Below are 16006 nucleotides of genomic sequence, written 5' to 3'. Positions count from 1 at the left end.
TGCCATGTTTCTATCCAAAATAAATTACACCAAAGGGACCATTTTCCTTCAACCTTAATGTTTAGTTGGAATGACTAGGAGGGATTTCTAAATGAAGGTAGAAGGGTGTGTGTGTGTAACTGCCTATTTTGGTTACAACACTGCCTTTAAAAGTCTTAACATCCCTGGTTCCCAGTGGTGCTCTTACCCCTGGACTTTGGGGCCAAAGTCCAGGGCCTCCACACACCCAAATCCTCTTTAGTCTGTCCTTGGTAGTATGGTTGCAGCTGGCCCACATTGTGCCAGGCAGCGGAGTATGATTATGGCCTATTATTTATTTATTATTATTATTATTTACATTTTATATCCTGCTCTTCCTCCAAGGAGCCCTGAGCAGTGTACTACATACTTGTTTCTCCTCACAACAACCCTGTGAAGCAGGTTAGGCTGAGAGAGAAGTGACTGGCCCAGAGTCACCCAGCAAGTCTCATGGCTGAATGGAGATTTGAACTCGGGTCTCCCTGGTCCTAGTCCAGCACTCTAACCACTACACCACTATGCCGGGTGCTTTAGAGTGGGAAGTGGGAAAAGAAATATGTGGGATGGGAATATGTTGTGTGCTGAAATGTTTCTGCTACTGCATCCTTGCATAAATATACCTATTTCATATTCTTACATTCTTGTGAGTTCAGTTGCTGTTTGTGCCCTCAAGAACCTACAAGTTAAAAATACTGCATGTGTCATGGTGTGTGTGTGCAGGGCCGATGAGAGCGGGGGAGCCGGTTCAAATTAATGGGGCCCGGTGGTCTGGAAGGGGCCCTGAGGCCCAACCATCTTGCATATGTCCTTGTCTTGCCTTCTGCCGCCACCCCGCCCCACTGCTGCCACGGGGCCAAACCACCAATCTTAAAATAATTCTACTGTCGATGCTTTATTCAAACTACGCGGGCTGGAGCGCCTCGCAGTTCTCAAAGGCTGTGGGGCTGGTCAGGCGCAGCGCGGCCACTCCCGCTCTACCTGCTGCCAGGGGGTGTGTGTGTGCTCAGCATGCGGAAGGCCTCTTGGTGGGGTCCCAATTTTTTGTTCTACTGGGGTCCAAAAACGCTCTTGGAGGCTGTGTGTGTGTGTAGGGGGATGATGCTTAACTTGGTGGTTGGTTAAAGGCGGGAGGGCTTCAAAATTACATAAGTGCACCTCTGCTGGTTCCTTCTGAGACATAAAATGATTTAGAAGTCCACCTTTGTCAACTGGGCAAAGAGCCACCGATTAGTGTGGACCTCTTATATCAGCAGGAAAAGAGCGTTCCTCTCAACTAGTGGTTGTTGCTGGCGTCTCCGTTGTTGTTTGTTTTTAGCTTGTTTTAGCCTCTTTGGGAAAGGGAGCCAACTTCTCATTGTTTTTTCTATACAGTATAGTCTTTTGTAGCTGGCACCCATTCTTTAGACTGATAATTTTAAAAATGCACTTGATGGAGAAAAGCGCGATGTCTGTACCCCACAGCCCGCGTTTCCGTCCACAAAGTAAAAAAGTCTGGTCGGCTTATATGCTCTCTAACATACTGGGGCAGCTGCAACGGTGACGACACAAGGAATTTGCAAATTCACTGGAGAAGGTGGAGAAAAGGCGGAGTGTAAAGCATACACCCAGCCAGTTCCCTCGCTAGTTTGTAATTGAAAGTGTGCGCTTCTGTGTGGGAAAACACTTGCCGTCTCGGAAACGTGTGTGTATATGTTTAAGAGAAAGAGAGGACTAGAGACGGATCTTCAGGGCTGCTACGGCAGGGTAGCAGGGAGTGACGTCACCGCCGCTTCCCTCTCCCCCCTCCCCTTGCTTGGCGCGCTCCAGCGTGTGCGTGCGCGTGTGTCTTCCTTGGATCTTATGCCGTCCGTCAGTCAGTGGTCCAGGTGCGGGAAAGACGCGGGCTGGTTCAGTCGGTGGTCCCGCACCGCCACGCCGTACCGTACCGTCCCCACGCACTGCTCTTAACAGCCGCCTCTGTAACAAGCTCTTCCTAACACTACTTGGGGCCGCACAAATCCTGTGATCTGCGCAGCATAAGAGGATTTAAGACTATAACCACTATCATAATAAAAACAAAAACCCAGAGAGAGGGCGGGAGGAGCCTCTCCAATACTTTCATCTCTCAGTAAGCACCCGCCGCCGTCGCCTCTTTCCCCTCCAGAGGAGCCCAGCGGGGCTGTGGTTTGCTCGGCTGTTTTGTTGGTTTCCATCAGCTCCTATCTGGTTCTCCAACGAGAGCATCCCCGTCCCCCTCAAAACACCGAACTTGCCCCTTTCGGGTTTGTAATGGCACTTTGAGGGATTTCTTTCTTTTTTCCTTTCTGTTGGAAACGAAAAGAGGATCCGGTTTCTATTTGTAGCTAAAGAATGGACTAAATCAAGAGGGGCAAAGGGGGGGCGGGGGGAGGAGGGAGCAAGAGGAGAAAGGAGGAGGGGAAGCGGAGAGCAGAGAGAGCGCCCGGGAGCAGCAGCAGCAAGAAGAGAGCGGAGAAGAGCAGGAGGAGGAAGAGAAAGAGAAGCAGCAGCAGGAGGAGGAGGAGGAGGTGGTGGAGGGGTAGGCAGGGGAACCCGGCTGCCAGGGGAGCTCAGCCGGCTGCTCTACCCCTGGATGCTGCTGGCTCCGGACGGACTCTCTCCTCAAGGGCCGCCTACCACTTTCCCGCTTTGGACTGCGTGTGAGAGGAAAGACCCCCACGATCAGCCACCGCCAGCAGCGACCCGGGAGCTCGGCTTGGAGCCGCTGCTCGGCTTTGGATTAAATTGACCGCCGGGGAGACGAGCGAGTGCAGCAAGAGGAGAGAAGTGGCCGCGGCCGCAGCAAGCGGGGAGAAGGAGGAGGAAGAAGAAGAAACAGAAGAAGAAGAAGAAGGACGACGACGACGACGACGAAGAAGAAGCGCCCGTGGTAGTGACCAGCGGTGGGAAGGCAGGCTTTGTCGGTGGTGGCGGCGGCGGTGGCGGCGGCGCTGCTGCTGCTGCTGCTGGGACTGAAGGGAGCCAGCATGACCAGGTAACGCTCTTGTTGCCGCCGCTGCTGACCCATTTCTTGCTTTCTTCTAGGCTCCCCCTCCCCGTGTATTCTCAGCGATACACCCCCCCCCGCCCCCCAGTCTCCCTCCAGCAGCCCTTGGGTCTAATCTCCAGACGGGACTGACAAAAGGGAGATCCAGGAAGCTTGGCGGGGTGGGGGCGGGGCGGGGCGGGGGTTTGGGTTTGGTTGATGTGTCTTGACTGGTGTCCAGGTCAAGACAGGGCTACCCTACCCTACTGTGTATGTCCAGGGTGAGGGAAGAAGAGGAAGGCATGACCATCGCAATGCCAAAAGAAGGGCTGCTGTTAATGGCTGAGTTAGTATGTGTCCTAAGTGATGGCTATCACTGTGGGGAGGAAACAACCAGAAATCAAAGGCAAAAGTAGCTGCCATCCAGGGTGTGTTGGAAAGGGGGAAGAGTGTATTTGGACAGGGGCGGGATTCCTTGAAGACCTAACAGTCTGGATTCACAGATAAGGGTCCCCTTCTCTTCTTCATATATCCTGGGGGGTCAGTGGGGGGTGGGGAGAGAAATAATCAATACTGGAAAATGAAGTACTTAAAATAAAATTAAAAAGCCAATATGGGACTCTTGCTAGCCAGGTCGTTGAGCTTTCAAGAGTGTTCTTATGTTTGTGTGGCAAACTTATTTGTTCACTGTTCTCACTTATGGAGGAGATACTGTTCTTTCTTTCTTCCTGCTTTTGATTTTCAAGTTGTCTTCTAATTCTTTATAAGGTTTTATTTTGTCTTTTCCTCACGCCCAGTGACAGCTGCCCCACAACTTATAACCACTGCTCAACCTTTCCCTCACTCTTTTCCTCTGATACCAGTTCTTTTTATCCACAGGCTACTTCTGAAGAGTGGTGTCGCCTGTATGCATTCTTTCAATGTTTTATACATTTTACGGTCCCATAGGAGTGTATTTATCATCAACTTTCCAATATATATACATAACTTAAATGTTGGTTTTTGATGTGGATCAAGCAGAGTGTTCACCCCACCAGAGTGCAGCACAAAGATCTTATGTGCTTTCAGGATGAGGCAGTGCAACATTTCAGATGAGTTCTTCAGTGTATTAATTTTGTTTTGAAATCATTTTTGTGGTTTTTGTTGTTGTTGGTTGTTTTATACTTTGGAAATAATGTAGACACTTCTGATGTTCAGTGGTGGTTGTGACCTTTTAACCAATTGCTTCTGTCTACTTATCTGTAAGGGTGTATTTCTTTTGATGCTTGATAGAAGATTGTGTGGTTTTCACTATTTCCCATTCTTTGTATAAACGAGGCTTAAAACATAGCTTTTCAGAGTTTTTACTGAGGGACAAGACTAGAACTTAGAACAAATTAGGGAAAAAAGGTCTGCTCTTCTGAAAATAATCTGTCACCACTAGTGGCTTTTAAGGAAAGCTGCTGATCAGTTCATCAGTTTGCTAAAATTCATTCTCATGAGCGTTATGTACTGCTGTTATATTTCTCAAATGTGTAATTGATAGTCTGGCCAGTGCCCTAGGTTCAGCTGCCAGATTCAGCCCAAATTAAACTGCTATAAGCATCAGATGGTATTTTCAGGAAATAGGTCCTGTAGCTTTACAAAAAGAAGGAAGACAGATTTAGTTGGACTCCCCCCACCCCCCAATCGTAAGGCTGTCACTTGTGGAGGCATGGTGGAATATATTTATAGGTCCTTTCATCCTTTCAGTTCAGAATGATATATGGTTTGCGTACATCCCTGGTAGCTTCAGCTAAGTAGAACTGCTGTTTTAAGATGGCACAAGAAATTAATTGTGGTTTGTGTGTGCTATGCCAGGAATGACATTTTAAAAGGTAAATGCATCTCTGAATGTCTGGATTTCAGGCAATCATGTTTTAAGATTACCTTTCTATTTGTCCAGCATATTACTGGTTAATGAATAATAAATAATGACATGAATTAAAAATTCTGTTGGAGTTGTATATAACTCATTTGTGTCCAGGCAGTGATTGATAGAACAGGGAGGGAGGGATGGATGGGTGACACACACACACACACACACACACACACACACACACACACACACAATTTAATTACATATGTAAGCTCTGAGTTTGTATTTGGAAGCACAATATATTCTGCTCCATTTTTTTAAGCTATCACCTTCAGTTGCTACACAGGAATAGTGTTGGTACTAACTTCACAAGCTAAAAAGTAGGGGATCACCTCTTTGTCTGTTGCTGTGAGTGCTAAACCACTAGGGGCCTGTATAAACTGCTCTTAGAGAGCAAATACCATTGTACAGCGTACTCTCATTCTTTCACTAAAAGGACATTTTTGTGCAGATACTCAGTGCCATAAAGACATACTTATGATTCATTATGAATAGGTTAGGCTATTGTTGTTGGAATGAATAATAATTTTTCATATTATTCCTCACTTGCAAATCTTACCTAGGGCTTTGGCTGCCCATGCTGCCTTTATGGTTGAGAGAGGATGATGTGTGAAAGGTGATCATCTTGAGCAAATTGAGGTCTGGATACATTTCCTCTTTAGTTTCATGTCTAAAGTCATTTTAGAGATGAAATGATCAGGACATTTTTTAAAAGTTGTGGAATGATGGAAGGTGCATGATGAAGTTTGAAATGCCACTGTTCATTCCATACCAACATAGGGTTAAAAATAAGCTGACAAGGATTATCCTAAAGAAGAGTTGGGTGTGGATTGATATTTATCCCATTGATATTTAAACTACCATTGTAAGTGCAGAGATTCCAAAGTTATGCTTAGAGTCAAGTCAGCATTTACAGGATGTGGACTGAAAATGCACTAGACATTTTTTGAATGTCGCTTTCACAGATTTAGAACCGACCAACCATGGCATTCCTGATAGACATTAAGCAATAAGGTCAAGTGTTCCTTTGTTGATTTTCAGTTTTTCAAACTGACAAGGTGGATCATTTGTACCAGAAAAGAGCTGAAATATTTGCATATTACAGTTGAACGTAATTTATCAAGCTAACAGATAATGCTCTTTTTGAAAGGATGCTAATGATAAATCAGAAGACTGTGAGGTAACAGAAAAAAGTACAACTTCGGTGTACCCTGTGTATGTGTATGCATATCTCCTTGTGTGTAGGGAGGGAGCAGGTTATCTTAGTTATGTGCTTTCAAACTACTGGGGTGATATGTGTATTCACTTGCTTTGGGATTATTAGTCTTGTACCATATAAAATTGCTAGAAGTAAGTATTGTTGAAAAATGGCTAGAAAGAATATCAGTATGTGTGTGTTTATAAGGTCACTGCTATAGTAGTATTACTTCTTATACTATAGTATTACTTCTTAATACATTTCCTTAAGTCATAATATGCCACATGTAAATTTATTAACTTAGAATGAGCCATTACAAATGCAAAAAGGCACAGTAATATATTTGCAATGAGAAGTACTCCGAGCAGTAAGTTTACATAGATGTTCATGACCTCTCATTATTAGATTGTATGTGTGTATCCAGACTTTCTGAGTTTTTCACTATTTTTTAAAGAGAGCGGGGAAACAAGTGTACTGATGTTTATTTTTTATGACAGTTAAAATGCCAGTAGGCAATAATAGGCTACCTTTGAGCAAATTCCTTTATTTCTTTATAAATTCTGCTGTTGACTAAATGTAACATGCTTTATAATTGGACGCAAACTCAGAATCCCAAATAGTGATTCAGTTTTTTTTAATGGCTCTGCAAGGTACAAATGAATGTGTATTAGCAACTGGCAGCCTAGGGCAGAATCAGTGCTTAAAACATTCCTTCATATACTATCAGTGATTTGCCAAGCGGGAGACAAGGGGAAGGAATTATTTCTCTCTGTGATCTACTACATTGAGAGCTTCTGTACAACACATCTACTGAGGAAATCTGATGATGTAGTAGATCGTGTGAGAGTTCCTTTCCTGTAAATTCAATTTCAACAAGCTTCACTAGTTGTTTAAGGTGCAATGCATTAAGAGGGTTTCTGTTTCTACCTACAGCACAGATTTAGTGGAAGATATATTTATCTGAACCATATTGTCTCTCCGATAATATCGCTCAACTAACTGAATGTTGGCATATCTTATTTAATTATCAGTCATATGCATCACAAATGCTTTGGATTGAAAGCAGCATGTTATAAATTCGATTCAAAATAATATTCTAAATGTAATATGTGAGTATAGCAATGGGAAATGTTTATTACTCCTTTTTAGTACCTGCCCCCCTCTGCTAATTGTTTGGTGTGTATGAGTAATCATACCTGTAAATTGATCTCTAGCATATTCAGAAATATAGAATTAAAACAGTCCTTGGGCCATCTGGCTCAAGCCCTGCCTTCAGGCTATCTTATACCTAATGTATCCCTAACAGATGCCTGCTCAGCCTTTTGTAGGAAACCTCCACCAAAACTATTCCAGAGCTTCCCTGGGCAGTTAATAAATCTGCCTTTGTATGTTAATGTTTCATAATGTATCCAGAGAAAGATTTTTGAAAAGTAAAGTACATATTTCTTGCATGCTATGGCATATATATGTATCAAACCCTAAAGATATACTGTTCAAGAATATTATGATACATAAATTCACTCAGGTGTAGCTGGGTGTTAATTTTATGGAATCAGTCATATTTTAACATTTGATTAATGCCTATGAGTTACTGAGATCTTCTTTGAGAGATGGCATGTGTGTTTATATACTTCCAAAATATAATATAACTCTGAAGGAGCTGTGCATCTCCTCTATTATCATTTCACTAAAAATGTTCAGATTTAGGATTAATGTGTTAAAATTGTAATTCTTTTTTCTTTGAGATGGCCGAATTTATTATTGTGTCGCACTTGCCCTAGGTTAAGCATAGCTAGATTGTTTGATATTGTCAATGAATATTTATATTCTGGGGTTGGGGGAAGCAGGAGACAGTGCATCAAATGATGTTGCCTTGCAGACAAAGCATGGGTCCTTTAAATAGCAGCCTAGCAAACACTCATCTCTTATGGGTAAATTCGCTTGGTACACATTTCCCCCATAAATAATATATTAAGTGTATTGTATGAAATAGAGCAAGAAAATGTGGTAATCCCCCGGTTGTATCCTTTAATGCTCTGGGAAGCATGCTTCAAAGTTCAGTAAGTGGTGTGTGTAATATGGTTTTGTAGATGGCCAAATCTACCAGCTTCTCACGCTAGCTAACGACCAAGTGTCATGACAATACAATTTTAAAGACATGTAGGGAGTTGGTCTCACATGTGGAAGGATTTTTGTATTTCTTCTGTAGATTGATTACTTTTACATCACATTTTATTATTAACAGTTTGGTGTGGCTCTCCCCCCTCCCCTCATTTTTTGAGCTTTTGGACCTGAGCTTGTGGAAATATTCCTAATCTTAATATAATGTCAGAAGCTTTGCAACATTTGTGAGAAACTGGGTGCAGACAAGTGAAAAGGTTGTTCACTTTAAAGCCCAATACTACACATGCTTGCTCTGTAATAAGTCTAATTGTACAGTATGCTTTAATGTTTTGACTAAAAGTAAGTTAGAATTTTTGATGCAACAGATTGGTAAAGATTACATTTATTTCCATCCCCCCAAAAACAAAACAACCCCCATTAAGATTAAAATTATGATCCAAAATTCAGAAGAAAGTTTCTATTTTTTAGAAAATAAATTTTTTTTAGAAACTGTAGTATATCTTAGAAAAAACCCCATTTTTTAGAAACTGTAGTGTATCTTAGAAAGCTGCTTAACTTTTGTCCAGTGCAGCTGTCCTTCCCTGAAAGATTAGGTTTCAGGAGCAATGATGGATGTTGAATGCCTGTAGCCAGTTGTGGGGTTTGCTCTGAGGTCAACAGTACTGATGGAAGATAGGAATTTACAGCCTCCTGTCTCAACGCCAACTCAACCAGTAGCATTTCTCGGCGGGGGGGTTGGTTGGTTTAGACTAGACACATGCAATGCTGAGCTAATATTCCAGCCTAGTTCAGAAAGCCATTCATATCAGAGCAAAAACAGAAAGCACAGTTGTGGATATTAGTTTCTGAGATACTTTATTTTTATCTAGATAAAAATAGATAAATAATGTTAAGCTTCATGTATAGTGCGTTGCTTCCATTTTAACAATATTGTTATTTTAATTCAATTTTAGATTTTTCTGAGTTTACTGAGATTATATGCTAATAGCACAATCAGTCTGAATTTATATTGCAGTAAAAATAGCACTTTGCAAAACAATGTAGTACATGATTGTAACGAACTGAAAAGGAAAAAATTTTTAAAGCCACGTTGTCCAAAGGCAGAAGACATTTGTATTAGTTTGTTTTTTGTGCAGGGTAGGGAAGAAAAATACGTATAGTATACTTCAGGCATTATACCATATCTTGCAAAGATATACATTTGTGTTCCTGAAAAATCTGTGTGAATGTAGCAAGTTTGAGTTACGTGTCTGCACAGTGATTGACCATGGCTTGGCTTTGTCTTTTTTAGGGTGTAGGTATAACATTTAAAGCTGAAAAGGATTTTCTTCTAGCAGATTGAAGGAACAATTAATTGCAAACATGTCTACTTTAAGAAATCTTAGTAAACTACCTGACAAGTTGTTGTTTCTTAGTGTCCCATAAGATAAGAGATCAGAAGCATTCTCATAGAGGCAACATTTTCAGAGCCCTGGCCGATCAAGGCTATGGATATGTGCCAAGTGGATATGTGTTCAACATCATTGGCAGCCTGCCAAAGAAGGTGGTGGGTTTTTTTTAAAGTGTAGAAAACGGCTATCAATTAAAATGAGACATTTAGAGTATCAAATATTCACTGTTTACTAATTAATTTTACTATAAATAACAGATGGTCTACTTGATTGGAATTTTTTTCATTTACAACCTATTGGAAGAGGAATAGTATTTATTGAACTATGATTAAATGCAGCAGTGATCAGCTTTTGCCTAGAAAGTTTTTACAAATAATAAGTGCATGTTACTAGCCTTTGATTTGGAAACTGATTTTGTATTTGACACAAAAAATTCAGAGATTTTTTGCATTAGAAGCAGGGCATGGAGCAGATTGTATAGGTGAAATATTACTGTTGATTTGGGCAGCTGTACATCATAAGTGGTGCTCTTCACAACCCAATTTTTCTTGTAGTAATCAAAAGTGGTAACCTCTTCTCTAATTTGTTAGAATACCAGTTTTGTATTAGCTATTACCAAATATTGTCATAAATAACCAGTTCCATGAACTGTTTACATACTGATCAACAAATGCACTCACTTCTTCCTTGTGGAGCACGTACATCCCTGTGAGGGCCAGAAGGTATTCAAGTAATGAGCTAAAGGAAAAAGCAAATTACTATTAACAGGCTCTCAACTATCAGACCTAATTTGAAAGTGCCAACCTAGAACTCTTCAGAAAATGTTTAATCAGTTTGGAGCTAATCTAACCTTTATGCCCCAATGGTTACACTTTGATCTAGAACTTTGTACTATTCTTGACTTAGGTTTGATTGGTAAGACATTATGAAGTGAGAGTTATCACTTGATTTTTCCTTTTGAACTGTGTTCATGTTATGAGAGTTGCACCTGTAGCTGCTTATTTTTACATAATCGAGGTGTTATGGTGCTATGACATGATATTTTAAGTTGTGGTAATTGCTTGTATGATTTATTTATTTAATTGAAATATTTATACCCCACCAGTGTTCCCTCTAACAGAGATTCCCAGTTGTTGTTCGCTACAACTCCCAGCATACCCAGCTACAATGGCCTTTGGTTGGGGATTGTGGGAGTTGTAGTGAACAACATTTGGGAATCTCTGTTAGAGGGAACACTGTACCCTACCCCTCCAGTATACTACAGCTCAAGAATGAATTAATTATGCTAGAGCATAATGGTGTCCTTCAGAAGGGGCAAATGAACATCCTATTCTTTGGATGATAGCTAGGGGAGCTTTGGCAACATAGAACATGGTGCTTTGGCCAACATAGCTAGGGGAGGTACTTTGGCAACATAGAATCTTGCATCCTTAAAGAAAACTGCTATATGCCCCTAACCTCTAATTTTTAAAACTGCAAAATCCTTTAAAGCAAATATTTTGTTGTGCTATCCCTGAGTGTTTTATATTCCTTCTATGAGCTAGTCTACATGATTGTTTACTCCAAAATGAAATCCTATATTTCTATATCAACCACTCTTTCTCTGTTTATACATGGTGAACACCAGCCTCCTGCTTTCGAATTACAGTATAATAGTTCCTGTTCTGAGAATGTGTCCTTGAAGAGGCAAATTAAAGTATTTTTCTTGGTGCTTTTGTTTTTCACAGATGCCTAGTTTAGAGATGGATTTTTCTAATGTGTATAGAATATTTGTATATGTCAAATGTGTGGGTAGCTGTTAGTGTTGCTTTGTGCTACCTGCTACCTAGGAACCATTATAAAGCTTTAAGTGACCAATGCTTGTGTAGGTTGATCAACTCAATAATTATTGGTGGAGTGGTGGGGGGAGGACTTTTGTTTTTGGAAAAGCTATTTTATAGAGATCTGCAGAAAATGATTTTTGTTGGCTGCTCTAATTGACTTCCTTTTCAGTTGCTCCATATGGGCTTACTGTGGTGTGATCCTCTGTGATCTTACATTGGCCAAGATGCAATGTGCCCTGTGCAGTGGGAACTTTTCACATTCCATCTTCCATTGTTTGAACCCTAAAAACTCCTCTTAAGGTTGAGGAGGTACAGAACAGTATTTCATGAGATCTCATGTTCTGCTGCCAGTAGAAATAATAAGCCACAGCCCCATATGTTCTTTGAACATGTTGAAAGGCCTTTTCATACCATGGCCTTTGCTTTGTAGAAACAAAGCAATGGCTTGACCCCCCACCCCCACTTAAGTGCCTGCCTGGAGGAGATACTGGGCTGGATGAGGGATAACAGGCTGAAGTTGAATCCACACAGAGGTACTGTCTGTAGGGAATTGGGATCCAAGAGATGGTTTAGATCTGCCTGTTCTTTTAGGGGGAGCGTAACCCCATCCAGATCAGGTTCATAGTCTGGGAGTGCTCCTGGATCCCAAACTCTCCCTGGTTTTTCAGGTTGAGGCTGTGGCCAGGAGTGTTTTTTATCAGCTTTGGCTGATATGCCAGACACGTCCATTTCTGGAGACCTTAAAACTTAAAAATGACCTGAGCCATTTTTGGAAGGGTGGTATATATATCAAATAAATAAAAAAAACAAAAAACAAAAAACTGTGGTACATATGCTGGTATCCTCTAGGCTTGACTACTGTAATGCACTCTACGTGTGGCTGCCTTTGTACGTAGTTTGGAAAGTACAGTTGGTACGGAATGCGGCAGCCAGATTGGTCTCTGGGTTTACCCAAAGGGACCATATAATACCGATTCTAAAAGAACTGCACTGGTTGCCAATGTGTTTCCGAACGAAATACAAAGTGCTGGTTATAACCTATAAAGCACTTAATGGCTTAGGTCCAGGGTACTTAAGAGAGCGCCTTCTCTGTCATGAACCCTGCTGCCTATTAAGATCATCTGGAGAGGTCCGGTTATGGTTGCTGCCAACTCGTTTGGTAGCAACTCGGGACCTGGCCTTCTCTGTGGCTGCCCCAGGGCCTTGGAATGTGCTTCCTGATGAAATAAGAGCATCTTCTTCTCTGTTTGTTTTTAGGGGGACCCTGAAGACATACCTATTTTACCAGGCTTTTAACTGAAATCTATTTTTAAAAAAACTTTAATGTGGTTTTATCTATTGTGATTTTTATGTGTTTTATGAATTTTAAATGTTTTATATATTATATTTTTTAATCTGTACATCACCTAGAGATTTCTATATTGGGTGTTATAGAAATTCAATACATAAATAAATAAATAGATACTGAACTGTAGATATAAGCAAGGTAAAAATTATATTTGGTAGAATATATACAGAGTTGGCAGCTTACATTTTCATTGTAGGCCTTGGTGTTTCAGAAGGCAGAGGAATTTTTTTACTTTACAAATTTATATCTTCATATCTAACCTAATTTGTACAACATCTGCTTGGTTGTTATAAATACTAATCTGTAACCAGAACTGTATATGGTGTGCACTAAAAGTCCTCTAGTTCTACAGCCATGTAATCCAAAGTCTGTGAAAAGAACTGTTTATTCCATGAACAGAAAGCAAAGCTGAGGTCTTTAGAAGAACACCAAAATCTGCTGTCACAGTATACAAAGCTTTGGACATACTTGGTTAATATGGTCCAGCCAAGCCTGGGAGCCTAGATGTGGCAGTTCTTAAGGTGTTTTGAAAATAATTGGTGGTAATTTGAGATGTTGGTTTTATGCCTAAGGCTTGTCTATTAGTATGCGAAAGAATCCTAACTAAAGGAAAAAGTCATTTTAAGCACCAACCAATTTCACTTAGTGTGGTCAGTCCAAATATTGGTTAAATGCCAGAATTTGTCAATATCTGTGAGTAATATAGGACAGTTATTTCTCTTTCTACCCATAGTTTAGTTTGCTGAAGTTAAGTTACGTTCAGTAAATATCAGGCATCATTGCTTTCAGACATCAAGGGAGACTCTGACTTGAATGACAGTTCATTTCCAGGAATTTCTGGTAACTTGGGAATTTAGAATATTGTATCTGGTTTAGTTTTCTGTCCAATTTGACAGACCTAAACCCTTATCCTTCTAAACTTATTTAAAATACGTCAACTCCTCAAAACTATGCAGTATATTTAAACACCATGCAGTTGTTTTAAACAATATGATGATTATGATTCTGCTTTTCAGCAGAAACGTTTTCCAACCGATTTATGTGGAGTACACTTGTTATTACCACAAAACTCTTATAATGAAAATGAGTATGGGTGGAGATAAACACTTCCCTCTCCTGCAGGATCCTTGTTGCCAAAGGGACCCAATCTGACCTCACCCAGCAGCATTTTCCTCATGGGTGTAGGTTGCAAATAATCACTTGTGTAAGAGTGATAAAGGGATGCATTAGGGATCACTAGTATACCTAACCTGCTCCCTGTTCTTGTTGAATTCAGCTGTTAAGAATCAAGTTTTTAACTATGGTGTTTATGGGTTCTTTTTCTTAGTTATTTGGAATGTGACAGAATGTTGGGTATTATAAATATGTCTGGTGTATAAATAAATATATATAACATATAAATATAAACACAAGGCAGATATCTGCCCCAAGGTTTCTAGATATGCTACCATTATATTTTCACTTTCCCCCCTTTGGTGTCCATGAGAGAGAGAACTTGCTTTGTTTAAATAGTTAAAGCTGATGATATTAAAAGGCTAACAGGAAGTGGGTTGGGGAGATGGCTTTATCTGGCTTTACCTTGTTCACCTTTGCTAGTGTGCCTTAAGTAATCTCACCCTATTGTTGCCACAATGCAAGTCTGACTCTTTTCTTGATTGCATTCTGTTCTCTAGTGTAGAACTCGTTTGATTTCCATTTTTTCTTTTCTTTTCTACTTGAGACATATTAAACCAATAGTTGTTTCCACAGGTTTAAACCAGTATTACTCAAGGAAGTACAAATGTTTCTCCACCCTTACAGGTTGTATGTATACTTCTAACCAAAATTTTTCTGCCATATAAGGAAGAATAATATCTAAGAAAAACACATTTCCTACTTGGCTTTCTCACCAGTTTATATTATTACTAAAAGATCGTTTGCATTATGTAGAGGCCAGCTTGACAGGAGATATTGCAACATCTGAGGATGTGTGGCTGAAAGTTTGTTGGCAGACCCGCAGCCTTTTTGTTCTGTCAACTAGTTGGTCAACTTTCCATTTACTCAGCTCTCCTGGACTGTGACATCTTGGTCCTCCAAGCATCTTTCTGTCTGGTGCATTCTCTGCTGAAAGCATCTATGTTACAAGTTTTAAAAATAATCCAAAGGCCAAGTATAAAATACAAATATAGCCAACACAAATCAATTAACAATCAACAATAATAACAATAACAGCAGCCCTATGTGGGGTTGTAGGTAGCTTAGTGTCAAATAGTATCAGGGCATCTCATGTATCTTCATACCTTAGCTTAGCATCACTGTGGTAGATAATTTTTCTCATTGGAAGACTCTGCCTTTATGGTTGGGTAAGCAGTTACTGGGCAGACAAGATGGTGTATGAAGAATATTGCATAATGCTGAAGCCGATGTATCATTAACACCAGTGAACTGCAGCAATAAGCAATTAGTAGAATACACAGCTTCAGTTTAATGGTAGCAGAGCTTTACTTTTATTTTTTCCTGCCAGTAGGAAAGTACAGGTGGATCTGCAACCTCCTGTGGCCCTTGTGTTCAGGTGGTACTACTTCCATTCTTGCTGCCCCCAGAGTGGCTTTTATTTCTTCTGCTGTCCATCCCCCATGCATGTGGGCTGTGGAGGTGTGGGGAATGTCTGCAGCCCGTCTGCAGGAAGGCAGGTAGGTGCCTTCCTCCCCACCCGCCCTACACACCCACACCACCCATGTAAGTGGTTTGTGTACAGCCATCTTTAGCTCAAACCACATAGTTCAAACTGTGTGCTTCCCCTTTCCCTTTTGTTTAAAAATGTTTTTTCTTACAGAAGGTAGATGTAATGCTTTGTGGTAAATACTCGGGCAAGACAATGCTATTTCACAGAAAGACCATGCAAGATGACATGATTCTTGAATTGAAGCATATTTGAATCACGTTTCATTTTGTTTCTGGTATAATCTGGTATAATCTACCATTATATACTCTGAGATGTGAAGCCAAATAATGATATGTGTATACAGATAATGTAAACTATGTTTTAAAAAGTAATAAATCATTTTCACAGGCATAGCTATTTATTTAGCTTGTTTACTTGAGATAATTTCTTTATCACATCATTCATCAAGTATTCCAGTAAAGTTTCATAAAATAATTCTTTATGTGTTTGTCATTATTTGTTTAAATATGCCCACTACAAGGAATCTCTTTTTAGAAATACTTACCTTTAAGAGAGTGAA

The 16006-nt window shown here is 40.4% G+C and overlaps 1 protein-coding gene across 42 annotated transcripts in view; it reads left to right on the top strand.

Annotated features, from left to right (window-relative positions):
- PTPRD (protein tyrosine phosphatase receptor type D) overlaps positions 1-16006 on the top strand; it is a 1992390-nt gene that overhangs the window by 1360857 nt on the left and 615527 nt on the right. For 3 of the 42 annotated variants that reach the window (XM_053297961.1, XM_053297960.1, XM_053297962.1), the window contains exon 1: positions 2416-3010. The exons of 34 other annotated variants lie outside the window; for them this stretch is intronic. The gene's annotated coding sequence lies outside the window, so the exon portion shown is untranslated. Of the gene's footprint in view, positions 1-2414; positions 3011-16006 lie in introns of those variants that run through there. 5 more of the 42 variants (XM_053297959.1, XM_053297925.1, XM_053297965.1 and 2 more) reach the window with 3 other exon arrangements.

The sequence above is a fragment of the Hemicordylus capensis genome, chromosome 2 (assembly GCF_027244095.1).
Source record: "Hemicordylus capensis ecotype Gifberg chromosome 2, rHemCap1.1.pri, whole genome shotgun sequence".
Classification (NCBI taxonomy): Eukaryota; Metazoa; Chordata; class Lepidosauria; order Squamata; family Cordylidae; genus Hemicordylus; species Hemicordylus capensis.
The sequence above is the reverse complement of the archived record's forward strand: the minus strand, read 5'-3'. Positions and strand labels throughout refer to the sequence as shown.